Raw genomic sequence first — 10,924 nt, forward strand, 5'->3', positions numbered from 1 at the left:
CAATACTTTTATTTCCTTGCTGATCTTTTGCCTGGTTTTTCTGTTCATTGTCAAAAGTAGAGCAATAAAGGGTCTAATACTATTGTTGGGTTCCTTCTCTTTATTTTTGCTGTTTTTGTTTCATATATTTTGGGCTCTGTTGTTGGATGAATATGTGTTTGTAATTATTACATATTCTTGAGAGATTGACACTTTTATAGTAATAAAATGTCTCTCTCCATATCTACTGATTTTTTGGTTTTAAGCCTACTTGTTTGCTTATTAGTATAGTCACTCCAGCTGTCTAAAGTGACCGATTACTGATTGTATAATACATCTTCTTTCATCATTTTATTTCAACCAATTTGTATCTTTAAATGCATAGTGCATCTACTTAGGTAGCATATTTGGATTTTTTAGTGCAGTCTGTAATATGTGCCTTTTAATTAAACTATTTAATCCATTCATATTTGGTGCTTTTTTTCCTCTCTGCTTTTTTAAACTTTTATTAAGTTCGAGGGTACATATGCAGGTTTGTTACACAGGTAAACTTGTGTCATGTGAGTTTATTGTACAGATTATTTTATCACCCAGGTATTAAGCCTTGTTTCATGGTTCACCTTCTCAGGCTTGTCATTAGCATTTCACATTTAGACTTTCAGCTAGATGAATTCAAATCTAGGAATAATCCCACTACAACATAATATTAATTAGGGAGTTTTTCCAAGTTTGAGATCATCATGCTAATCTAGTTGTGATGTTTTGAGGCTTCATAGTTTAAATCCATTATAAAATTATGGAATCTATAGATCAAGGTTGTGAAGAAAGGCTTCAGATAAGTTTTTTGTTGCTGTAATAAATCCAATTAAGGAACAATTTCAGGAATTGTTGGAAAGTGAGTTATTCTGTAGCAACTATGCTTCAGTTACTATGCAGTATGGTTAAAAAACAGTCCATTTCAACTTCTCAACATTTGGTTTGGAACACTTGCTTGATGAATATTCAATTAAACACTTGACTACAAGCTCTTGACAGAAGGTTAAATCTCTACTATTGATCTTAGAGTGTTTCTGAAGACATTCTATTCCTTCTGTTAACTCTACACAGTTCTGTGCTTGGATTTCCAGTGCAATGACAGACAATGCCAACATAGAAGGCTTTGCTTTAGAAAATAATACCCTGCAATGACATTCCTTAATCTGAGCTTCTACTCTATCAAAATGAACACCATTTCCCCTTTCAAATGGCAAGTTCTCTTGAAGAAGTGAATAATACAGTTGCAGAAATTGAAAACTTTGACTTTCCAACACCCCTTTTCCAATACAATCTTTTCCATTCTCAGGTCTGAAATCGTAAACCTGTATTGACTTATTTGGATCATGTCAGTTGCCAATGGGATGTTTCTTTCCTCTTCGTTCTGATTTTATAGCCAAATAAAAGCAGGTCAGTCCAAGCACACTCAGTGTGCTTGGGCTGTACCTTCATTTTAGACAGAAATCTGTCCAGTAAATTCACAGTTAGAGAAAATGTCTTTGTGTCAAAACCAAAGAACTGAGTTAGACTAAGAGCTTTTACTTCCAAGTTCCTTAGTCTTTCAGTCATTCTAAGGCCATTATCGTGTGCTGACTCAATTAGTTTCAAGGTGCATACCTTTGGCTGACATCTAGACCCCTGTTCCAACATGGCATTCAGCTGTTGTAACAGTTTCTGAGAGTCAGTTTTTGTCAGTACCGCTATCATCGTGATAGCAACTGTGGCTCCTCAGTGGTAAACCATCCTTGCTGGACCTGCTCACCTCACACAACAATATCAGATCAGAGAAGCCTAGGAAGAGAGGAAAATTGCAGGCAAGAGGAGAGAGGTGCAGAGAGGGAGCTGTACTGGGTAGAGGTCTCCTCAAAGCCCCTGAGATTAATCTGCTCTCATCAGGATCAGCTCAGAGGCCACATATTTATCTTTTAACAGCCTTATAGCCCTATGAGGTAGGCGGCTACTCATCTCCATTTCACTGGTGTGGAAGCTGAAGCATAGAAAGGTTAAGTAACATGCCCAGCCTCACTTAATTCTGTAGCAGGTTAGCAGAGACTTGAATCCAGACTGAGTCCAGAGTGTCTTTCTGACTTAGAGGTATTTTCAAAATGTAACATCAATGTACATTTGTGTTTTCATTTGTTTAGCTGCACATTAATTATATTACAAATGTCTAATTAAAATTTGTAGAAATATTCTTCCAGCTATTTATCACTGCATAACAAACTGCCCTCAGATACAGAACTTAGAACAACAAAAGCCATTTTATTATCTTTGTCAGACTACTTAGGGCTATCTGTATAATCTTCTTACTATATAATCTTTTGTCCTGTGTATTTCATGTATATCCAAAAGAGAGAGTGGGGAGGGTAGTGGGTCTCAAAAGAGAGAGGAGAGAGGGTGGTGGGGAGGGAGAGAGAGAGATTAGAGAAACAGAGAGAGAGGTGGAGAGATGGGAGAGGGTGAGGAAGATGGAGCGGGTGACGAAGAAGAGGAAGGAGGAAGGATTACCTTGTTTCATCAAGCCTTGGAAGTAAAGCTGCATCATTTCAATTGTGGTCTCATAAATGAGACAGGCACAAGGCTTGACAAAGTTCGAGGAAAGAGAACATGACTTGGTGGAAATATTGTAAAATTATTGGTAATCATGTGCCAAAATCATCACTAATAAAAGTTTTTAAAGTAGTCAGCAGTGGTCATTAAGCTACTGTAATATGAAATATTGACATTAAAAATACAGTAAAATCATTAAAAGTTGAGTTTTAAAAATATTAAAAATTTAAGTTAACATTGTAATATATTTATTCATAGATTTTAATGTATGAAATATGTATACTAAAGCAAACCCTAAAAGGATCACATAGCATATCAAATTTCTGATCAAGTATTCTGAATGATATAAAAATCTTGAAACTTGTTATTTTGTATCAGTATGCCTATTTTTCACAATTAATTTTGAACCACACATAGTCACTCTAGGATATCTGAGAGGGATTGGTTCCTGCTGTCCCTTACAGATACCAAAATCTATGGAAGTTGAAGTCCCTTATATAAAATGGTGTAGTATTTGCATATAATCTATGCATATTCTCCTACGTACTTTAAATTATCTCTAGATCACTTATAATACCTAATGTAAATGCTATGTAAATTGTTGTACTGTTTTTAAAATTTATATATTTTTAATTATTTTTAAATTCTTTTATTTCCAAATATTTTCCATTTATGGTTGGTTGAATCTTCAAATGCAGAACCACAGATACTGAGGGCTTACTGAGATTAATACCTGCAAACATTATAGTGAAAGGTTACTCAGTAACATATATAGAGTGAAAACTACAATTTCCAGAATTGGAAATTCTGTGAACACTGTGTATTTTTTCAGATTATTTTTTTCTTTTTTACAGAAATGTACATGTATTTTATTTCCAAAGAAGAGTATTACACTTATTTTTTTGAAACTTGTTTTTTATTTAGTAATGTCACATAAAGAATATTCAATGATACTGACTATAATCTACCCTTTTTACATTTTTTTTCCTTTAACTTTTAAGTTCAGGGGTACCTGTGTGAGATATGCAGGTATATTACACAGGTAAATATGTGCCATAGCTGCTTGCTGCACAGATAATCCCATCACATAGGTTTTAAACCCAGAATCCATTAGCTATTCTTCCTGATGCTCTCCCTCCTGCCACCCCACCGCTCTTTGAGAGGCCCCAGTGTGTGTTGTTTCCCCCATGTATCCATGTGTTCTTATCATTCAGCTCCCACTTATAAGTGAGAACATGTGGTGTTTGGTTTTCTGTTGCTGTGTTTGTTTGCTGAGGATAACAGCTTCCAGCTCCATCCATGTTCCTGCGAAGGACATGATCTCATTCTTTTTTATGGCTACATAGTATTCCATGGTGTATATGTACCACATTTTCTTTATCCAGTCTACCACTGATGAGCATATGAGTTGGTTCCATGTCTTTCCTATTGTGAATTGATGGGCATTTAGGTTGAATTTATGTCTTTGCTACTGTGAATAGTGCTGCATTGAAAATATGCATTTATGTATCATGTAAGTAGAATGATTTATTTTCCTTTGAGTCTACCCTTTCTTTGTAATGACTGTATACCTCCTATCTTTTATACAAGTAAAGTGTTTGTTGATTGATAGCCACTTAAGTGCTGGAGGGAATATATACTGTACATACAGATGGTCATGTGGAAATATTTCTACGTGACAGACTCCTAGATTTAGAATTTCAGGGTCAAATAACATGTTCATAATTCAAAAAATCTAGAATGCATATTTTTTATTAATGTTATTTTAATTTTACCAATCATAATTGCATTACGTTTATGGAGTACAACATAATTTTTTTTGTATGTATACAATGTGGAATTATTAAATTAAACTAATTATAATATCTTTCATCTTACTTGACTTTTTGTGGTGATACATTTGAAATTTACTCTGCTACTTATTTTGAAATATCAATAAATTATTATTGACTATAGTCACCTTGCTGTGCAATAGATCTCAAAACTTATTTTTCCTAGTTCTTTTAATTGTGACATTAGGGTGTTGATTTTAGATGTTTCCTCATTTCTGTTGTGGGCGTATAGTGCTATAAATTTCCCTCTAGACACCGCTTTAAATGTGTCCCAGAGATTCTGGTATGTTGTGTCTTTGTTTTCATTGGTTTCAAAGGATATCTTTATTTCTGCCTTCATTTCATTATTTATCCAGCAGTCATTCCGGAACAGGCTGTTCTGTTTTTACATAGTTGTGCAGTTTTGAGTGAATTTATTAATCCTGAATTCTAATTTGATTGCATTGTTGTCTAAGAGGCTGTTTTTTTTATGATTTCCATTCTTTTTCATTTGCTGAGGTGTGTTGTACTTCAAATTATGTAGTCCATTTTAGTATAGATGCATTGTGATGCTGAGAAGAGTGTATTACTCTTTGGATTTGGGGTGCAGAGTTCTGTAGATGTCTATTAGTCCACTTGGTCCAGATCTGAGTTCAAGTCCTGGATATCCTTGTTAATTTTCTGTATGGTTGATCTGTCTAATACTGACAGTGGGGTGTTAAAGTCTCCCAATATTTTTGTGTGGGAGTCTAAGTCTCTTTGTAGATCATGAAGAACTTGCTTTATGTATCTGGGTGCTCCTGTATTTTGTGCATATATATTTAGGATAGTTAGCTCTTCTTGTTGCATTGATCCCTTTCTATTACATAATCCCCTTCTTTGTCTCTTTTAATGTTTGTTGGTTTAAAGTCTGTTTTGTCAGAGACTAGGATTGCAACCACTGCTTTTTGTTTGCTCTCCATTTGCTTGGTAAATCTTCCTCCATCCATTTATTTTGAGCCTATGTGTGTCTTTGCACATGAGATGGGTCTCCCGAATACAGCACACTGATGAGTCTTGACTCTTTATCCAATTTGCCAGTCTGTGTCTTTTGATTGGGTTATAAATATAACCATTTATATTTAAGGTTATTTTTATTATGTGTGAATTTGATCCTGCCATTTTGATGCTAGCTGGTTATTTTGCCCATTACTTGATGTGATTTCTTAATAGCGTCATTGGTCTTTACAATTTGGTATGTTTTTGCAGTGGCTAGTACTGGTTTTTCCTTTCCATGTTTAGTGCTTCCTTCAGGAGCTCTTGTAAGACAAGCCTGCTGGTGATGAAATCTCTCAGCAGTTGCTTGTCTGTAAAGAATTGTATTTATCCTTCACTTATGAAGCTTAGTTTGGCTGGATATAAAATTCTGGCTGAATAGAAACAGCTCTGGAGCACAGTTCCCAGCAAGAGTGACACAGAAGGTGAGTGATCTCTGTATTTCCAACTGAGGTACCAGGTTCATCTCATTGGGACTGGTTAAACAGTGGGTGCAGTCCAAGGAAGGTGAGCCAAAGCAGGGTGGGGCACCTGGGAAATGGAAGTGGCCAGAGAACTCCCTATCCTAGCCAAAGGAAACCATTAGGGACTTTCCCCAGTACTCTGGCACTCTGCTATTCCCATGGTCTTCACAACCTACAGATCAGGAAATTCCCTCTGGTGCCTACAACATCAATGCCCCAGGTTTCCAGCACCAAACTGGGTTGCTATTTTAGCCACAGTAGTTTTATGTTTTTCTCATATCCCAGTGGTGCCTGGAATGCCAGTGAGACAGAGCCACTCATTCCCCTGAAAAAGGGGGCTGAAGCCAGGGAGCAAAGTGACCTGGCTTGTTAAATCTCACCCCCATGAAGACCAGCAAGCTAAGATCCACTGGCTTGAAGTTCTCACAGCCAGCACAGCAGTCTGAGCTTGACCTGGGTCATTCAATCTCGGTGAGGGAAGGGTCATCCACCATTGCTGAGGCTCGGGTAGGTGGTTTTAACTTTGCCTATGTAAACAAAGTCATCTAGGAAGTTTACACAGCAACTGGGTGGAGCCACAGCAGCTCAGCAACACCTCTGCAGGCAGACTGTCACTAGACTCCCTTCTTGCTGGGCAGGGCATCTCTGGAAAAAGGCAGTAGGCCATCATGGACTTATTTTGAAAATCCCCTACCTTCCTGGGACAGAGCACCTGGGAAAAGGGGCAGTTGTGGATTCAGCTTCAGTAGACTTAAATGTCCCTGCCCAGCAGGTCTGAAGGGAGCATCAACTCTCCCAGCAGAGCACTTGAATTCTAATAAGGGGCAGACTGGCTCCTCATATGGCTCCCTGATCCCCATGTATCCTGACTGGAAAACACCTCATACAGGAGAGTTCTGGCTGGCATCTGGTGGGTACCCTTCTGGGATGAAACTACTAGAGGAAGGAACAGGCATCAATCTTTGCTGTTCTGCAGCCCCTTTGGGTGATTCCCAGGCAAACAGGATCTGGAGTGAACTTCCAGCAAACTCCAGCAGACCTGCAGCAAAGGGGCCTAACTGTTAGAAGGAAAACTAACAAACAGAAAGAAATAGTTTCAGCATCAACAGAAAGGATGTCCACTCAGAGACCCCATCCAAAGGTCACCAATTTCAAAGACCAAAGGTAGATAAATCCATGAAGATGGGAAGAAAGAAACCTGCACAAAAGGACTGAAATCTCCAAAAACTAGAATGCCTCTTCTCCTCCAAGGGATCACAACTCCTCACCAGCAAAGGAACAAAAATGGATGGAGAATGAGTTTGATGAATTGACAGAAGCAGGCCGCAGAAGATGGATAATAACAAACTTTTCCAAGCTAAAGGAATATGTTCTAACCCAATGCAATGAAGCTAAGAACCTTGAAAAAAGAATAGACAAAATGCTAACTAGAATAACCAGTGAAAAGAAGAAGATAAACAACTTGATGGAGCTGAGAAACACAGCATGAGAACTTTGTGTCCATTAAACACTTTCTCTACTTTAATGCCATGATCTTCCTTTATGCAGTGAGCATAAAGAACCCCTTGGGCAATTACATCATCACAGAGTCAATTTGCAAAGACTGGGAGTGTATTACTTTTTCAAGAATTTAAGAAAATTTCTACCCAATCCCTCTCTGACTACCAAACTAATAGACTAGAGACTTCTGTGATCACACAGAGAATACAGATTATAGAAAAATAGTGTAGAAATAATAATAAACAAACAGTAACAACCCCAAATAAGCAGCAACATCAAACAAGCAGGAAGGCAGACTCACCGCATTATAGTACAGAAAAGTCATCAGTTTTGAAGAAAAAGTACAAGAAGCATCAAGAAAGTATAAGATATTGATGGGAGAAAAAAATTAACTATTTATGAAGACACACAGACATTGAAATTACTAGACAAGATATTTGAATCTACTGCCTTAAATAAGTTCACATAAGTAGAAAAACCAGAATACAGAATAAAAGATAAATAGAAGAACAATAAATAATAAATCAAGATGTAGAATATCAGCTAAGAGATAGAAATTACAAGAATCAATCAAGTAATTTTTGAACTGAAAGCTTATTAACTGGAATAAAATATTTGCTGTAGGGCTTCAACAGGTTTGCAGAGAGAGAAGAAAGAATTAGCAAACTCGAAGATTGGTGAATTGAGATTATGTAGTCTGAGAAATAGCATAGAATGAACAATGATGAATAGAATTAAAGGAAAAATAAAAGAGAAGAAAGAATATTTGAAAACATAGCAGTCAAATACCATTCAAACATTCAAATTCTATGAGATAAATATATATACCTATCCACAATCAAAGAATTTTGAATATAACATACTCCAAAATATCCACACTAAAGAATATCATACTAAAATTATCAGAAGTTTAAATAAAGGGAATCTTGAAAGTACCAAGAGAGAAGCTATTTATCATTCACAGGAGATTCACAATAAAATTATCAGAAGGGAGTGTTTTGAGTTAGGTTGTGGTAGAATCAACATTCCTTCATCTTTCAAATCTTTGATGGTGGCACTAATCTCTGTAATCCTTCCAAAAATAGGGTATTCATTTTGGTTTATTATATTCCTAGGTAGAGGAAGTTCTCCCTTAACCTTTCCCATTATAATAGTCCTACTTTGCAGGTAAGGGAACCAATGTGACAATTCTGCAGCTGCTGAGTATGACTATTTGTTATATAATTCCGAAGTAAGGAGATACCATAGAAGGGGTTGGGGAGCCACTGGAACAAATGCAAGATAAAAATCCATTGACCACCTAGCTTCCATAAATGTCACAGTCATGTTCTTGGTCTACTAGTATAACCAGTGTCCATTCAGAGCCAGTGTCCAGTAGTCCCTAAAAGTTATAATCATTTCCTTTTGTCAAATTAGCTTTGTAAAATGCTGAAGATCTCTTTGAGTAAGAGTAGGAGAAAAGTTTACATTATACAGTTATGGTAATACAATGAAGTCCTTCCTCAAGGTCACTCAGTATCTTCTTAATTAAAAAGGTCTGGGTTTATAAACTGGCTCAAAGATAGAAATAGATTGAGGGATTGTCACTATTTGTTTTTTTTTTTTTTAATTCAAGTGAGAATTTTGTTCATTTTACCTGGATTTTTTTGCTTATACAGAGCAAGTAAGAATTTATTAGACTTTCTATATTTTACCATTAGGAAACCATGGTAAACTAGACAACACTATTGGACTGCATGAGTCAGGACATATTGACTGCTATTATGGTAAAAATAACTACCTTGCCTTGGGTGATTAAGTGCAGTTACTTGATCCTTACCACCATCATATACAATTACTCCTATTGGCATTTGATTTTTCTATTAATTGGCAGATGTTTCCACTAAATTTGCCCTAAAATAAAGAGTAATTATAGGTCTCTTCAAGGATGCTAAGGCTCTTTTCAGAAATTTTTTCTCAGAGTATTGGTGAAATTTATCTTCTGAACCCTTCCAGTATAAGTGAGCAGATCTTAAATGACAAATCCACACTAATATTTCAAGCTCCCTAAGACATTGAATACCTTCTCCTACAATAAACCAAGGCAGGTTGAACATTTTCAGGTAACACACTATGAAACAACTTTTGGTCACTATGTCAGCCAACTGAATAACCAAACTGTTAGAATTATTTGTAACTTCCCAAAATTCGATAGTAAATGATGACTTTCTGCTTAATAATCCCATATCACCACATTTCGTTTGATTCAAATTTATGTTCTTTCCATGATTATCTCATACCCTTTGTCCCCGTTCTCACACATGTTCCCCAGGTTTCTGTCTGGATATTGGACCAGTCTACTAGAAAACCCCAGTAGTCATTTTTGAGTGTTGTATGCCTACTCATGGGTTATACTTTTACCTTGCCCATAGGGACCTGATAAGACTTGAGTCTCATTATTTTTCAAGGGGCAAAGAGGACAATCATTGTTTTGTAAGTCAAAACTAAGGCACTGACTAAGACACAGTCATTGTTTTGCAAAGCACTGACTAAGTAGGTAAGTATAATAAAAAAGAAAAATAAGAAGTTTTCATGAAGATGAGGAGAATCTGAAAATTGGAAATCTCATCCATTGCTGCTGAGAACATAAAATGATGCAACCCTTTGGAAGGTAGTCTGACATTTTCTCCAATGAGTAAACAGAATTGCCATGGAACACAGTATCCACTCATAAGGATATACTCAAGATAACTGACAACAGGTATTCAAACAAAATGTTGAACAAAAATGTTCATAGCAGCACTGTTCATAGATGAATGGATCAACAAAATATGGTATATATTCACCATGAAAAAGAATGAAGTACAAATACATTCTACAATATGAATGAATGTCGAAAACATCATTATAAGTAAAAGATCTAGACACAATGGACTAAAAATGCATGATTCCACATATTTTAAATGTGCAAAATAAGCAGACAATTATACAGAAAGCACATTGGTTTTTGTTGTGAGCTGCACAGAAGGGGAGATAGAAAACGACTGTTTGGCCGGACACAGTGGCTCACGCCTGTATGACAGCAGTTTGGGAAGCCGAGGTGGGCAGATCACAAGGTCAGGAGCTTGAGACCAGCTTGACCAACATGGTGAATCCCCTTCTCTCCTAAAAATACAAAAATTGGCCAGATGTGATGGTGCACGCCTATAATCCCAGCTACTCAGGAGGCTGAGGCAGGAGAATTGCTGGAACCTGGGAGTCAGAGGTTGCAGTGAGTTGAGTTCGTGCCACTGCACTCCAGCCTGGGTGACAGAGTGAGACTCTATCTGAAAAATAAAAAAAAGAAAATGACTGTTAAATGGTTTTCTTTTGAGGTGATAAAAATGATCTGGACCTGTATAGTGGTAATAGTTGCACAACATTGTGAATTTATTCAACAGCACTGAATTGTACACCTTGAAATGATTAATAAAGCCAATTTTATGTTAGATGTATTTTGCTTCAATTTAAAAGAAAAATCAAAAAAGTTCCTGGCCTGATCTCACCCAGAGGTTCTCGTTTGTCAGCCTTTGG

At 36.6% G+C, this 10,924-nt stretch overlaps 1 pseudogene; it reads right to left on the minus strand.

Moving 5' to 3' along the window:
• Window positions 1-844: 844 nt before the first annotated feature.
• On the minus strand, window positions 845-1,719 carry LOC105731569 (cyclin-G1-like; annotated as a pseudogene).
• Window positions 1,720-10,924: the final 9,205 nt, after the last annotated feature.

Source organism: Aotus nancymaae, unplaced genomic scaffold (assembly GCF_030222135.1).
Source record: "Aotus nancymaae isolate 86718 unplaced genomic scaffold, 86718_ANA_hifiasm-v0.15.2.pri h1tg000006l, whole genome shotgun sequence".
NCBI classification, from domain to species: domain Eukaryota; kingdom Metazoa; phylum Chordata; class Mammalia; order Primates; family Aotidae; genus Aotus; species Aotus nancymaae.